The sequence below is a fragment of the Struthio camelus genome, chromosome 22 (genome assembly GCF_040807025.1).
Source record: "Struthio camelus isolate bStrCam1 chromosome 22, bStrCam1.hap1, whole genome shotgun sequence".
Lineage (NCBI taxonomy): Eukaryota > Metazoa > Chordata > Aves > Struthioniformes > Struthionidae > Struthio > Struthio camelus.
In genome coordinates, this window is record NC_090963.1 from 9,708,798 (window position 1) to 9,724,828 (window position 16,031).

Here is a 16,031-nt window from a genome sequence, read left to right on the forward strand (position 1 = left end):
AGTGCACTGCACTGAGGATTACGGTAAAACTAGCTGCTTTGATAGCAGCACATGGTAGACCTTAGCTAAGTGAAATTTGGTGGAAGTTTTGCCTAGAGGCTAAACGTGATGGCACCCTTGTTTTACCAGTGATTTTGCAGTCCAGCTGAAAAGAGGGGGAGACATGAGAAACACCTAGTTAAGAATCATGGGGAAATGGTTGATTATGCTGTAATCCTTGCTAATTTGTAACCCTTCTCTTGATATTTATCTTTGGCCTTCTTCTCCTTCTTGACTTTCTTGTCTTTTTTTCATTTCTGATGACCTGAAAGCTCTTTGTCCCTCTTTCTGTGAGTTTTTCCCCTATTTGGCCAGATTTGTTTTCTTTTGCTGGGAGAGGACGGAGCTGTCCATCCAAGCAAAGTGTTTGTCTTACCGGCTTTGAGCATGAGCTTGAAAACGCTTGTCTGTAGGGACGCTGACTGCAGGACAGTCACTGCTCCAGAAGACTCCTTCCAGCCTGGTTTTGATCCAGGAGCAGGGAGAGTCTTGGACGAGGATGGGATTTGAGCCCATGTGCACAGCGTAGAATAGATTAGCAGTGCATCACGGTAACGTCTTGGCCACCTCTTTGCCAACAACTTTGTTGTTGTCAGTTTGTGCCTTTCAGCTTTGGATAAAACAAATCCAGCTAGGCTGTGTTCTTTGGGACTTGTGGTTTTGTTTTGGAGCATCAGGGCCGACCCTGCAGGGGTGGCTTCTCGACCGCAGGGGGAAGTCTGAACGACGTGTCCTGTGTTCTTGTAGGCAAGCACTGCATCACACAGACCCACGCGCTCTCGTCTGGTGTGGGGATGGGAATTTCCCCTTTTCCTCCTGGGTTTCCCAGATCAGTTTGTGCGAGTGGAAAAGAGCATTCCCTGGTGAGCAGGGCAGGCGCGGGAAGGCTCCCAGCACATCAAGGGGCTGGTGAAGACACGGCCACGAGATGCTTTTGGGAAAGCATTTGGGATTCATTTGTGACTGCTCATGCTTCCCTTCCTTCTCCTCTTTGGAGGATGACACAGGGCAGAATGGCATGCCTTCACTAAAGCCTGATTTGTTATGCTTTGGCTGTAATAAAGCGTGTGCCTTGTGCTTGGTGCTGATCCCTGTCCTGTTGATCCTCCTCCCCGTTCCCTCCCAGTGTAACACCCCTGAGCATGACCCATCTCTGCACACCCAGAGGTGTGAGCAGGAAGGGCAGTGGCAGCAGCCCCACGAGCGATGACCCCTCTTTTGTCACAGCCTCCCCAGTTGAGGAGACAGGTCCTTCCTTGTGTAATTGCCCAGCTGGAGTCACCCTGACGCTGTCTCCTGGGTGTCACCCTGGAAGGACAGGCACAGTGAGAGAAGCACAGGGTTTCCGCCGCTTTGTCCGTCATAGCTCATGGTGATTGTGAGCAAAGCCCAGGGTGCTGGGCAGCATAGTCCCCCTGGCCCGCTGCCAAGAGGACTCTGTTCCTGGGTGCACTGGAACCACCAACCTTACAGTTAACAGCCGAACACACTCCCTGCAATCCCAGCTTCCCCCAACCCAGCCTGCGGGCCAGCAGGAGGGTGTGAATGCTGCTTTCTGCTGAGGCTCCCAGGGCACCGGGGGACAACAGGGCTGTGCTTGGCAAGGACATGTCATGGGACGAGAGTCTGTCCCAGCCCTTGGCAGGCTCCGAGGGGATGTAGCTCAGTGGAAGAGCGCCTGCTCCGCATGCAGGAGGTCCTGGGCTCAATCCCCAGCATCTCCAGGGGTGCTTTTGTCCTAAATCTCCATCCCCCCGCAGGGGTGAGGGATGGGGAATGGAGGCATCGCCCCTCTCCACAAATGGTGGGCTCACCCTCTCATGGGATGTCCTACGGCATGTGCAGCTCCCCAGGTAGGAAGTGACCAACCGGCTCACTATCTGAAATGACATCCCTGGGCAAGGGAAGAGGGAGTTAACACTGACACTGCTGGGATATGGTTTTATATGTTGCTACTTTTGCAACAACTTGCTTAGCCAGCAACAGGGAAACAGGCAGGAGCTGCTAGGTCACTGAGTGCATCAAAAAGCCCTCTCAGGAGAGATCACAGCCCTGCGGGACAGGAGGGGCGGCATGTATGAAGGCAACAGGACTGGATGCTGGCTGAGAGGTGTTTTTTAGCTGCAGCAGCAGGATAGGCCTGGACAGGCAGGCAGGCAGGTAGGTGCTGTGAAGGCATCAGGTGCACCTGACCACAGGAGGTGGGAGCTCAGCAGGAGGGAGAGGGGAGGCAGGTGGAGGTGGCCCCTGGGACATTGCTGATGAATCACTTGTGTCCCAGCAGCACCTGGCCAGCAGCAGGTGAGCAGGCACTGGGGTCACCACAGGCAGTGGGAGCTGATTCAGCAGCTGGGGAGGTGGGAGCTGGAGCAGGAGAGGGAGAGGCAGGCAAAAGCACAATGGTGGTGTGTTGCTTGTGAGGACGCGTCCATTACGCTCACCCAAGTGGCCAGCAGTGGGCAGGCAGGCATTGTGAGGTCATCGATGGCATCACAGAGGCTGCCCGCCTCTTGGGAGGAGGCGAGAGGGAGGGACAGGTGAAGGTGACAGGTGACATTGGTGGGTTTGATTGTGAGGTTTCCCCTTTCGCAGCAGCTGATTGGTCAGCAGCAGGTGGGCAGGTATGTGAGCGCCTCAGAGACTTCATGAGGTGGACACGAGAGCCTAGAGGGAGGAATGAGGGAGAGGCAGGTAGCCATGACACTGCTGGCATAGTGACTGTGAAATCACCTCTAGGACGGCAACCTGATTGGCCAGCAGCAGGCAGGCAGGCAGGCACTGTGAGGTCATCAAGGGGAGGAGAAAGCCCTCAGGAGAGAGGAGAGCTCCTGAAGAGGGCAGAGGCAGGTGAAAGTGGCATGGGTGGGAGCTTGTTTGTGAGGTCACTTCTGTTGCAGCACTCTGACTGGGCAGCAGGCAGGCTGGTGCTGTGAGGTCCTGAGGCAGATCCGAAAACCTTCCCCATGGAGATGAGAGCTCAGGGGGAGGGGAAAGGGAGAGGCAGGTTAGAGGGACCTGTCTGGGATGTTGATTGTGAGGTCAATTCCTTACATCAGCTGCAGTGGCCATTAGCATGTGGGGCAGCAGGGAGGTGTTGTGAGGTCATCAAGAGTGTTGGAAAACTCCCAGCAGCAGAGAGGAGAGCTCAGGTGGAAGAGAGAAGCGAAGCACAGGAAGGTGGGAGGAGGACAGTGCAGGGATGATGATGTTGCTTCCTTTGCCCTGTGGCAAGCTCTTTGGGATTGAAGCTGTAACGGTGCTACAAGGATGACGTTCAGATTTGTGCGATACGGTCCCTTGTCAACCGAAATGGATTATGTGTCCTCTGGAGCAGTCACATAGGACCACGGGCCAGCTGGATAGGAAGGATTCCCTGGCACAACCCCATTCAGGGACTCTCATCCAACCCAGCTGAAGGTGCTGTTGCAAGGACACCTGTGGTGGAGGCTACCATCAACAGCCAGACAGCAGCCAACTATCCTGTTCCAGAGGTTTGGATTCCCCACATGAGCCTTACCCTAAGCAGAAGATCCCAGTGAATTAGATTTTTGTTTTAAAACAAACACTCTGTCCATGACTGTCTGTGAAGCAAATACCTCACTGTGATGCATCACCTTCTGGCACTGGACTCAGGCACTTGCGTGTTGCCCCTCTGCTCCTGCTGTGGGCTCTGCATGGAGCTTCAGAGCAGGCATGCTGTCTCCTACAGCCAAGGCCAGAGATTTGGCTTTGAGTCTGCCTGGCAGGCTTTGGCCTGGCAAATGTCTCCTGGGGATCCCAGAGCCGTCATCCTGGCGATGGAACAGGGCCACGTCTTCATTTTGTCCCTCTTTGTCTGTTTCTGGCCCACGTCCGGGTGTGTGTGCGTAGTGCCATTTCTGCAGCTGAGCAGAGGGGTCCTTGTGCGAGTGCTTGGGGAGAGCATGACCTTGGGTGGGGGCTGAGCCAAGGCTTGCATCTCCCTGTGGGGTGGGGCAGGGCAGGGGCTGGTGCAGCCCCAGGGCTGGCTGAGTGGGTGCTCACCCCAGAGCAGAGGGGTCGACGGGGCAGAGCAGGGAGCCCGTGTTGCTCTTCTCCACCCTTACTGTGAGAAGCCCACGGGAGAAGAGCGTTCCCAGAGTGAGATTCCACGGAGGTGGGTAATGCACATGGGCACTCTAACCACAACCCCCGTCCCCATGAGAAATCCCCTCTTCTACTGGGCTCAGGCTCCAGCCCTGCATGTCCCACAGGGGGAGATGGGCCAGGACTGGGCAGGAAGGGGGATGTCTCGGTGCAGGGGCTGCAAGCAGGGAGGCTCCAACTCCCAGGGCCAGAGGTGGTGTTTGAGCCCCAGCTCCTCCCAGAGCCCCCATGGTCACCCCACCCCTGCCCTGCCACCCTGGGGATGTGCTTGTGATAGCACGGGTGTCCCCTGGCAGAGAGCAGCGCACGTGCGGCCAGAGCCAGGCAGAGCAGGGCTGCGTCCCCAGGAAGGGCCAGGCAGAGCAGGGCAGACCCTGAGCAGGACCAGTGCAGCCCAGCTCTCCTGCAGCGCAGCCAAGGGCTGGACACGGCCCCAAGTCCTGCGCTCCCCGCAGCCATGCAAGTCCCAGAGCCCAGGCTTGTGCAGGGCCCCTGAGCAGCTCCAAGGGGAGAGCCTGGGAGCACTGAGGGGAAGAGCAAGAGCTGGCCCTTGGCCACACTGTGCTGTGGCCCTGAGGTGTAAATGTCAGCCTCTTCCACAGCTCGGTGGGTGCAGAGCTTCAGGACAGAAGAGGCTGGTGCAGGACCAGGTGCCTGCAGAGCAGGTGCTCCAGCAAGGAGGTGTGTGCCCCAGAGCAAGAGCCCCTCTGCGCCCTCGGGTCCCCCTGCCCTGGCTCACGCAGCCCTGCTGGGACTGAGCCCTGAGGCCAGTGGGACAGAGAAAGGAAAGAGAAAAAGGCAAAGTAAAAAAAAGGGGAGCATAACAACTGCAGTGTAAGGAAGGAAAACTAAAGCCAGGAAAAATTCTGCTCTCAGAACCTGCAAGTCTAGACACAGACTCCCAGACTCTTTTGCATATTGCTTTAGATAGATAGGAATATAGATATACATAACAGCCACAGATATAGATGCATTTGGTGACTCTTTCCCCCATTCCAGGACATCTCTCCGAGTAGCTCAGGTGTCAGCTCAATGAGGGAAAGGAAATGAGCCAGGGCGAAAGAGGAGGGTGTTTCTGTGTGTTTGGCCTCAGTTCCACTGCCTGTCAGTGTGTGGCAAGGGCAACCCATCAGGAAGAGCCAGCAGGGTGCGGAGAGCCCCCGGATGGAGGAGGGAACGCAGTTTGGGTGCCAGATGCTGCACAGCCGTGGAACCCTTTTCCCTGCTCAAGTCCTGTGTGAGAGGTTGCTTGCCTGTGGGCACCAGGGTGCAGCTGGTTAAAAACCTGGCCTAGGAACAGGCTCAGCTCCCATTGGCGCCCGCTTTAGGAACAGACATGAAATCTTCTCACCGTGGACATGTGCCCCTGTGAACATCCTTGGGGCTGGGCCTGTGCCAAGGCTGAGGGCTGAACCATGACTTTGGGCTGGAGCCTGCATGGTGTTGTGATCCCTTCTCCAGCCCACTGCCCTCTCCCTCCTCTGCCTCCTGCACTGCTCAAGGAAACGTCCTCTCTCATCATTGCCTGCTCCCATCCCCTGCACCCTGCACGCAGATATTCCCCTGCACTGACCCAAACTGGTGGCCCAGGTGAGGCAGCTCCTTCTTGTGTCCCTGCAGCCCAGAAGCGGGAGGGCAGAGGGGTGGGGGTGGATGGGAGGCAGGAGGAGGGGGGGGGTCCCCGCGCTGCCCAGGGCCCTGCTGCCTCACAGCCCCTGCCGGGAAGGAGCCAGCTCTGGGCTGTGCCAGGAGTGCTCGGGGCTCTGTGAGTACCATGGCAGCCAGGAGCAGCCCCCAGGAAGGGGAGAGCCTGTGGAGGTGGAGGAGGGGAAATCCCAGGCCCTGCACCCGAGCAAGCTGCTCTGTGCCATGCACTGGGGCAGCAGGAAGCAGAGCTCCCTCCCAGCCACTCTGGGGAGGTGATCCCCAGGCAATGAGCCCCTCCCTCTGGGGCTGGCTGGGGTGTTCAGGGCCCTGCTCTCACCTCTGGCTCCCGCCTGTGCGACTACAGCCCAGGGCTAAACCTGTCACTGCACTTCTGCGGTGGTCTCTGTGCCTTGGGACCAGGGTGGCCCAGGCAGAGCCCCCGGGAAAGGAGCAAGCAGGGCCACTCCTAGGCTGTGGACGCTGGCCCTCCCTTCCCAGAGGGGCGTTACGGGACCCTACAGAGAGACCCATTTTGGCTGGAAACTGTGTGTGTGGTTTCCAGGATGGAAATGTCTCCGCCAGCAGGAATACTCTCCAGCTGGGCTGGTCACCAGTATCCCACTCCAGGGACCACGGACACTTGCAGGTGCCCAGCCTGTCCCCGAGCCTGCTGCTCCTGAGACGTGCCCCTTCCCCACTGCCGGGTCTTGGTGCTTTGCTCTCCCTGATCAGCCTCAGGGAGACACCCTGACCCCTGGGAAGGGAAGCACCACATCTGGCTCAAAACCCCAAAGGCTTTCATAAGAACAAATAGCAACGAGCAGTGTAAAAGTAGAGAATTAAAAATAGAGGGAACACAGAGCTCTTTCTGCTACCGCTGTGAGAAGGGAGACTGGTCTCTGGCACTGCAGACGGGCCCTGCAGATGCCCCCAGCAGGGGAGAGGGGTTTTGGAAGGGTCCATCGCCAGGGGGTGCTGCATGCTTTGTGGGTGTTGGTGCTGCACCTGGCTGTGGGCATGACAGGAGGAGCCATGGGGGACCCCAGAGGAGGAGACACCGAGGAACTTGTGGGGGGACCCAGAGGAAGCATCGTGCACCTCGCCAAGGACCCCATGCCCCAGAAGAGCTGTGGGGGACCCCTACGTCCTAGAGGAGGAGGAAGAGGAGGCACCGGTCTGGAGGCAACACTGCTGGAGACATCCAGAGCCCTGTATGGATTGTGGGTGTCTGGGGAGATGCTGGAGGTGCTGGGCATGGGACGCAGCGCCACATGCAGGATTGGGGAGCCCTGTGGCTCAGGGGCAACTGTATGGGGGAGGGGGGGGAGCAGGGCTTGAGGAGGCTCTGTGGGGATTCAGACCGGCCATTCTTGGGGTACTAAGGAGCGCCAAAAGGTGCACAGAGGGACCTGGGGCGTACCGAAAGGGGCACAGATGTGCCCTGATGGGACTGCAGGGCGACTCACATGCCTTCAGATGCCCCAGAGGTGGTGGTGAGTGCAGCAGCTTGCTTGCTTTGCCTTTGGGTTTGCCGCAGGGCCCCACAAGCACGCACACTCCCATGCCCTCCGTCCCCTCCTGCTCTCCAGCTGTATCCGCCTGCTCTCCATGGCATCTGTGCTCCTCCTCCCACACTCACCCTGCAGCCCTCACCAGCCCCATCTGCCCCAGCCTTCCAGGTGAGCACAAGACAAAGCTTTTTAATACGGGCATGGGCAAACACAGGAACAGGACTTCCCAGGCAGACTGTGGTGTCTTCATCCTTGTGCAAGCCCAGTGGGACGTGGCCCGGAGGCACCTGCTCTGCTGAATGTGCTCTGCACAGGGGGCGGGCTGGCAATTGGGGGACGCCGAATTATGGGATGCTCAGTCCGCGCCGGCCCCTGGGCCTGGGTGCCACCGCTGCCAGGCTCTCCGCAGACGGGCGCGCAGGGCTTGGAAGGGGAAGCCTGGTGGCGGTGCTTTCCTGGGCGCTCGGAGGACGAAGACTGTGGATATTGCCAGGCAGCGGACTGTGGGGCTGCTGTCCTTGTCCAAGCGCTGAAGGACTGAGATGGGAGGAAAGAGAGCAGCGATCAAGCCCTGTATCAGCAGAGACCCCAGGCCCCTCCTCAAGAGAGGGCCAAGAGAGAGCAGGGCACAAGGGGATCTGTCTGTGCTCAGTGATCCCCCAGATGCCCCCCAGATTCCCTTCAGGAAAGGTATGCAAGAGCCCTCCGGCCTGGCGCAGGCCATGGGTGCCCTCTGCATAGTCAAAAACACCGGCCCTCAAATACGCCGGACATTCCCTCCGTCTCCAGCCCCGGCCTCCTCCCGCCAGCCCCGGCCGACCCCGCGTGCCCTACGCACGGCTGCACATCTCCTCCAGCTCCTCTTCGCGCCAGTCCAGGAGCTGAGCAGCAAGCCCTAGGCACACACAGCCCATCACAAGGTGAGACCCAGCCAGGGGAGAGGGATTTGGGGCTGGGGAGAGAGACGTGGGCAGTGGGGAGACGGACCTGGGCACTGGGAGAGGAACCTAGCGCTGGGGAGAGAGACGTGGGCAGTGGGGAGATGGACCTGGGCACTGGGACAGGAACCTAGCGCTTGGGAGAGGGACGCAGGGGCAGTGGGGAGACAGATCTAGAGAGTGGGAAGAGGGTCCCACATGTTGGGGAGAAGGATCCAAGCATTAAGGAGTGGGTCCTGGGGGGTTGGGGAGGGGGAGCCAGGGGCTGGGGAGAGGGAGCCAGGGGCTGGGGAGAGGGACATGGGGCCTGAGGAGAAGGACCTTGGGGCTGGGGAGAGGGTTGTGGGTGTCCGGAGGGGTCTCACCGATGAAGCGCACAGCCTGCTCGCGCAGAGTGGCCCGGGGGTCCTCCAGGTACCGGCAGCTGCAGCTGACATACTCGCTGGCTATTGGCCCAGCCTTCCGCAGCTGCAGAGACCCCCCAGTACAGGTGTTGGCACTGCCAGGCCTGTCCCCCTCCCTGGGACACCCGCCCCCCTCTCTAGGACAGGCGTTGGCAACTTTGGGCCCATCCCCCCTCCCAGGACAGGCGCGGGCACAACCGGGACAGGGGCTAACACAGCTGGGACACGTGCTGTCACTGCTGGAAAAGGTGTTGGCACAGAAGGGACAGTGGCTGGCACCAGCAGCACTGCCAGGAGAGGTGCTGGCACCTCCAGGACATTCCCAGCGGGTACAGCTGGGAGAGAGGCTGGCTCCACCAGGAAAGATGCTGGCACGGGGGCTGGCTCCACCAGGAGAGGTGCTGGCACCGTTGGGACGGGGGCCAGCACCACCAGGTCAGGCCTGCCACTGCTTGGGCCTCCTCACCAGGCATTCGCCGATGTGCCAGGTCTGCACCGTCTTGGCCAGCTTCCGGAGCTGCTTCCAGCTGAGGAGCTTTGCGGCCTCCACGAGGGCTGTCTGGGCAGCCTGGGGAGGAGTGGGGAGATGGGCGATGGCACCGTGGCCAGGCCGGAGCCACCCCATGGCCACTGCCTGGGGTGCCTACCACGGTGGCCTCATGGCCCGCCACGGTGCCCTGTACCTGTGCCACACCGAGGTGTGGGTCACTCAGATGGAAGAAGAGGGGCAGCAGCCCCTGGCATGCCAGCTGCTTCATCTGCTGCCTCTCGCTGCCTACTGTCCGGCCCAGCAGCTCCCCAAAGAGCCGCATGGCCAGTTCCCGCACCGTGCTGACCTCCTGCGGGGGCAAGCACAGCAACCTCAGCCGCGGTGGGCGGGGGGAGAACCACAAAGGGCCTCCTACCAGCTCCCCACCACCATCCTCACGTTGGGAAAGAGGGGCAGGAGGTCGTGGGCCAGCTGCACAGCCAGGGGGCTGATTTGCCGCGGCTCGGCGTGGTGCAGCACGTTGCGCAGCACGGCCAGGGCCTTGGCGTCCATCTCCCCATCGGCATCCTGCAGCCGCTCCACCACATCTGGGATCACCTTCAGCATCTTCCTTGCCTGCAGGGAGACATGCAGCATTTTCCTCATTCCACTGGTGGCAGAAGTGCTCGGGACACAGGCACCGGCGGCGAGAGCTCACTCACTGTGGAGGGTCTTCCAGAGAGGGTGAGGAGGCCACGGAGTGCCAGCCAGCGCATGACCTGGCGCTCATTGCCCAGCCGCACCTGGCAGAGGCTCAGCGCCACCTCATCGGCCAGCACACACAGATCGGGACACCGCAGCAGCTGCAACGGCAAAGGGCCGGGGTGGCACAGGGACTCATGGCCACCCCCAGGACTAGGACCCCAGTGCGTGATATGGCATCCCTGCTGCCACCTCCCACTTGGCCCAGCCCCAGCCCCAGCCCCAGCAGCAGCGCTGCATCCCCAGCCCCACGCCCTACCCCTTGTCCTCATCCTCACCCCCCGGCCCTAGCCCCGGCCCCACGTCCCCAGCCTGGGCCACAGCCCCTCTTCTCCAGCCCCATCTGAATCCCCTCAGCCATGACCCCCACCCCACCCCCCGTCCCTATCCCCACATCCTACCTCGATGAGGAAGGCCATAGAGGGGATCTCCAGGCACTTGTCCTTGTCCCTCAGGGCCAGGCTGAGGTTCAGGAAGATCTTGGCACGCTCCTCCAGAGGGTTCCCCTGCATCTGCCTGGCAATGGACAGGAGAGGCAGCATGGCAGCCAAGACAGATGGGCAAACTGCACCAGGAGCCCGTGGGGCCGCCAGAGTGGGATGAGGGGCCAGGGAGGGCAGGGGGCTCACCTGGCCAGCAAGGCAACCCCTGTCAGGTGGGTCCCGGGCCGACTGATCATCTCCCAGCCGCCCTGCCCTTCCATGGCAGTGACCTGCTCCCCGTAGCCAGTGCAGCACAGCAGGGCCTGCATGGCTTGCACGGCCACCCTGCCCGGGGAAAAGAGCACTGGTTTATCACTCCGTACTCTGGCATGGGCAGCAGGGGACGGGCCTGGGGGACTGGGTACCTGACAGGCCTGGGAGGCATGAGTTTGCCCTCGTGGTTGAAGGCAGGGATGTCCTCTTGCGCCTCGATGAGGGCAAAGGACAGCTGGAAGAGGAGGGCCAGGAAGAGGCGGGGGAAGAGCGCCTTCACCTCCTGTTTGCAAGTGTGCTGCAGGAGGATGATGTTCAGTGCCCGGGTCACCTGCAAAAAAAAGTCAATGACAGCCCTTGCTAGTACCACAGCTACATGCACGACGAGGCCTCCCTCTGGGGCAACTCACAGTCAGCGGGAGGATGCGGGTGAGGTCCTGCGCGGTGGTGCCTGGCTTGCAGAGGGGCCGGTGCTGCAGCATGCAGAGCAGCTCCTGCAGCACCCTCTCAGCTGCCAGCGACTGGGAGACCATCAGCACCCACATGGCCACGGCAACACTGTGAACCCGAGCCAGAAAGGCTTGGCTCAGCATCCCACGATCCCGCTCACCCGTTCCGGGGCTGGCCGACCCGGTGGCTCTACGAGGCCTGGAGGGAGCCCAGCTCCAGCCCTGGGGCTGCTGCACTCAGGCTGGCAACGTGGCAGGCGTACCTGTCACAGGCTGGGGAGCAGCTCAGCAGGCCAGTGACCACTTCACTCGGGTAGCGGCATGCCAGGTGGAGAAGGAAGGGCTTGAGGATGTCCTGGGCTGCGGCCTCACGGATGCACGGCAGGTTCTCATAGATATGCACCACAGCCAGCTGCACCTGCAAGGGACACGGGTTGGCAGCAGCTTGCTGCCACAGGGAAACTGCTGCCAGATTCACGCTCTGCTTGAGAGCCCTGGGTTTGAGGACCATTGCCAGCGGGCTGGAGGCTTACGTGCTCTGGCTTGGCGGCGCAGTATCCCATCATATCCTCGAGCATACGGGTTGCCGCTGCGGTGTCATAGGCACTCGTGCTTTTCATGCCCTCGAGGGCCACGAGGACCGCATCTGTCTGCGAGGCCTCCTGCGAGGCCTCCGTGGAGCAGCTGCGGGGTCCGTCCTCCTTCTTGACCCAGGCCTCCATGGGGCGGCTGGGGGGACGGTCCTCATCCCCAGCCCATACCGCCGTGGGGCAGCGAGGGGGTCTCTGCACCATGCTGGGGCCGGGGCCCAGGCGAGACACAAAGACACAGTGGGGAAGGCGAGGTCCTTCACGGGGCCGTGGGGCCACGCCGGGGGGTGGCTGAGGGAGCTCCCTGGGGAGATCCCAGCCGTCTCCTCCCCACGCACTGAGGTGACACCGTGGGGCACCAGGTGACACCGTGGAGACCATGGGGGTCACAATGGGGGGGGTGGCAGGAGTCACAAAGGGCCCCGACATCACCCTTGGCTGGTCTCTGCTGCAGCTCCCGGCAGCAATGTGTCCCCAGGGGCTGGCTGGGGGGTGGGTTGGCGGCGGGGGCGGGCGCTGCTCGTTCGCTAATCACACAAGTGTCCCCTGTGAAGGGCCACCTCTGAGCCGCAGGTTGCCGTGTGGTTCTGAAAAGGGGAGGTTGGTGAGGGGTCCCCAGGTCCCCAGGGGCAGCCAGGGGGCTGGGGCACCTGAGGGCAGCTGGGGCAGGGGCAGCCATGGGGCAAACTGGCGGGGGGAGGAGGCCTAGGTGACCCTGACCCAGGGCAAGCAGGTGCCCCCCGTTGCTGCCCTAAAGCTCCCACTGACACCCCAAATAGCTCCAAACCATTCCCAAACCTTCCTAAAAGCCTCAAATACCCCCAGACTGCTCAAGTGCCCCCCCCCAAGACCCAGAAAGACACACTGAAACCTGCCACAGAGGCTCCAAAATGCCTTCAGACTTTGCTTCCGAGGGCCAAAATCCGCCCAATAGCCCACACTGCTGCCTAAACACCCCCAAAACTTCCACAGGGCCCCCAGACATGCAAATCCTGCCCCGGGGCTGGTACTGGCAGCAGACAGGAGGGCTCCCCGCCACCTACTTCCCTCCAGGTCTTGCTGCCCTGAGAGGGAGACCACGATTGAGGGTTCCCCCCTTTCCCTAGCACTGGCAATTCCCCTCCATCCCTCCCTCCTCTTTTGCCCTTCTGCCCCTCTGCATGCCCCGTACCTCTCCATGCCTGCCCACCTCTCCGTCTGTCCCTGCCTCCAGCTACCACACTGCTCTTCCCCCATCTGTCTGCCTCTGTCTGCCTCTCCATGCCCCTCTTTCCTCTTTTCTCTCTCTCTGTCCAACTCCCCCCTCCATCTTTTCTCTCTCTCTATTCCTCTGTCCACCTCTACATCCCTCTTCTCTTCTCTTCTGCTCCCCATTCTCTCTCCGGTCCTGCATCCTTCCCTCAGCTCCCCCTCTCCCTCTTTTTCTCTGGGCCTCCATCCTTCTCTTTCTTTCCCCATCCCTCCTCCCAGCTCTCTCTCCCTCTCCCTCTGTCCAGCTCTGGCAGGCCCTGGCACCATGGGGCACACACCCACCTCGGCTGGGATGGAGGAAGAGTCTGGGCAGGGTGAGTGGGGCCTTCAGCACTCACAAGGATATACCCTGTCTCTTCCTTTCTCTTCCTCTTGTAAAGCAGAGGAGCAGAGGTTGAACCTCGAGTATCATTACATGAAGAGCACACAACCAGCCTGCGCCTGTAGCCAAGCAGTACTTGAGATGCCCTACTCCAAGGCACTATTTCCCGTGAGATATTTACCTGGCAATTTAAAACGTTCAGCAGGACTACAAGTACATTTTTGGAAAGAGGGTCTCAAGTGAAAACATTTAAAAGTTTGTTTCTTAGGATAATTCTGAACACAAATGTGAAGAACCACTTATGATTGGTTTGAATGTTATTGTTTTGATAATAGATTTTCCAGTGTTAATGGTTAGCATTGTTTTGGCGATGGTTGGTGTTTTGATGATGGTAAATTGCATCCGATGGTAGGTATAGTCCGAGCACTGAAGGCTTCTCTCAGTAAGCTCTGCATCTGAAAGACCAAAAGGAAGCAATGTCATTCCCTGTCATGATATGCAGCATAAAACTATCTGGCTGAGGGTTTGATTTCTAAGCAGCAAAGGCTTGAACCTCCAAGCACCTTGATCTGCTCGGTGTCTGCAGGGATGAACTGACTCGAGAGGAAGGCTTCCAAAAGCCTTCCCCTCACTGAAAACTGACTGCATTCCGGTCAGTGCACTGCACTGAGGATTACGGTAAAACTAGCTGCTTTGATAGCAGCACATGGTAGACCTTAGCTAAGTGAAATTTGGTGGAAGTTTTGCCTAGAGGCTAAACGTGATGGCACCCTTGTTTTACCAGTGATTTTGCAGTCCAGCTGAAAAGAGGGGGAGACATGAGAAACACCTAGTTAAGAATCATGGGGAAATGGTTGATTATGCTGTAATCCTTGCTAATTTGTAACCCTTCTCTTGATATTTATCTTTGGCCTTCTTCTCCTTCTTGACTTTCTTGTCTTTTTTTCATTTCTGATGACCTGAAAGCTCTTTGTCCCTCTTTCTGTGAGTTTTTCCCCTATTTGGCCAGATTTGTTTTCTTTTGCTGGGAGAGGACGGAGCTGTCCATCCAAGCAAAGTGTTTGTCTTACCGGCTTTGAGCATGAGCTTGAAAACGCTTGTCTGTAGGGACGCTGACTGCAGGACAGTCACTGCTCCAGAAGACTCCTTCCAGCCTGGTTTTGATCCAGGAGCAGGGAGAGTCTTGGACGAGGATGGGATTTGAGCCCATGTGCACAGCGTAGAATAGATTAGCAGTGCATCACGGTAACGTCTTGGCCACCTCTTTGCCAACAACTTTGTTGTTGTCAGTTTGTGCCTTTCAGCTTTGGATAAAACAAATCCAGCTAGGCTGTGTTCTTTGGGACTTGTGGTTTTGTTTTGGAGCATCAGGGCCGACCCTGCAGGGGTGGCTTCTCGACCGCAGGGGGAAGTCTGAACGACGTGTCCTGTGTTCTTGTAGGCAAGCACTGCATCACACAGACCCACGCGCTCTCGTCTGGTGTGGGGATGGGAATTTCCCCTTTTCCTCCTGGGTTTCCCAGATCAGTTTGTGCGAGTGGAAAAGAGCATTCCCTGGTGAGCAGGGCAGGCGCGGGAAGGCTCCCAGCACATCAAGGGGCTGGTGAAGACACGGCCACGAGATGCTTTTGGGAAAGCATTTGGGATTCATTTGTGACTGCTCATGCTTCCCTTCCTTCTCCTCTTTGGAGGATGACACAGGGCAGAATGGCATGCCTTCACTAAAGCCTGATTTGTTATGCTTTGGCTGTAATAAAGCGTGTGCCTTGTGCTTGGTGCTGATCCCTGTCCTGTTGATCCTCCTCCCCGTTCCCTCCCAGTGTAACACCCCTGAGCATGACCCATCTCTGCACACCCAGAGGTGTGAGCAGGAAGGGCAGTGGCAGCAGCCCCACGAGCGATGACCCCTCTTTTGTCACAGCCTCCCCAGTTGAGGAGACAGGTCCTTCCTTGTGTAATTGCCCAGCTGGAGTCACCCTGACGCTGTCTCCTGGGTGTCACCCTGGAAGGACAGGCACAGTGAGAGAAGCACAGGGTTTCCGCCGCTTTGTCCGTCATAGCTCATGGTGATTGTGAGCAAAGCCCAGGGTGCTGGGCAGCATAGTCCCCCTGGCCCGCTGCCAAGAGGACTCTGTTCCTGGGTGCACTGGAACCACCAACCTTACAGTTAACAGCCGAACACACTCCCTGCAATCCCAGCTTCCCCCAACCCAGCCTGCGGGCCAGCAGGAGGGTGTGAATGCTGCTTTCTGCTGAGGCTCCCAGGGCACCGGGGGACAACAGGGCTGTGCTTGGCAAGGACATGTCATGGGACGAGAGTCTGTCCCAGCCCTTGGCAGGCTCCGAGGGGATGTAGCTCAGTGGAAGAGCGCCTGCTCCGCATGCAGGAGGTCCTGGGCTCAATCCCCAGCATCTCCAGGGGTGCTTTTGTCCTAAATCTCCATCCCCCCGCAGGGGTGAGGGATGGGGAATGGAGGCATCGCCCCTCTCCACAAATGGTGGGCTCACCCTCTCATGGGATGTCCTACGGCATGTGCAGCTCCCCAGGTAGGAAGTGACCAACCGGCTCACTATCTGAAATGACATCCCTGGGCAAGGGAAGAGGGAGTTAACACTGACACTGCTGGGATATGGTTTTATATGTTGCTACTTTTGCAACAACTTGCTTAGCCAGCAACAGGGAAACAGGCAGGAGCTGCTAGGTCACTGAGTGCATCAAAAAGCCCTCTCAGGAGAGATCACAGCCCTGCGGGACAGGAGGGGCGGCATGTATGAAGGCAACAGGACTGGATGCTGGCTGAGAGGTGTTTTTTAGCTGCAGCAGCAGGA

At 59.2% G+C, this 16,031-nt stretch overlaps 2 non-coding genes across 2 annotated transcripts; both read left to right on the forward strand.

The window, feature by feature from the left end:
* The first annotated feature begins 1,691 nt into the window (after positions 1 to 1,691).
* TRNAA-CGC (transfer RNA alanine (anticodon CGC)) lies at positions 1,692 to 1,763 on the forward strand. The gene has a single exon. It is a non-coding gene; the product is annotated as a tRNA-Ala (tRNA).
* Positions 1,764 to 15,548: 13,785 nt separating this feature from the next.
* On the forward strand, positions 15,549 to 15,620 carry TRNAA-CGC (transfer RNA alanine (anticodon CGC)). Its single transcript has one exon. It is a non-coding gene; the product is annotated as a tRNA-Ala (tRNA).
* The last annotated feature ends 411 nt before the right edge of the window (positions 15,621 to 16,031 follow it).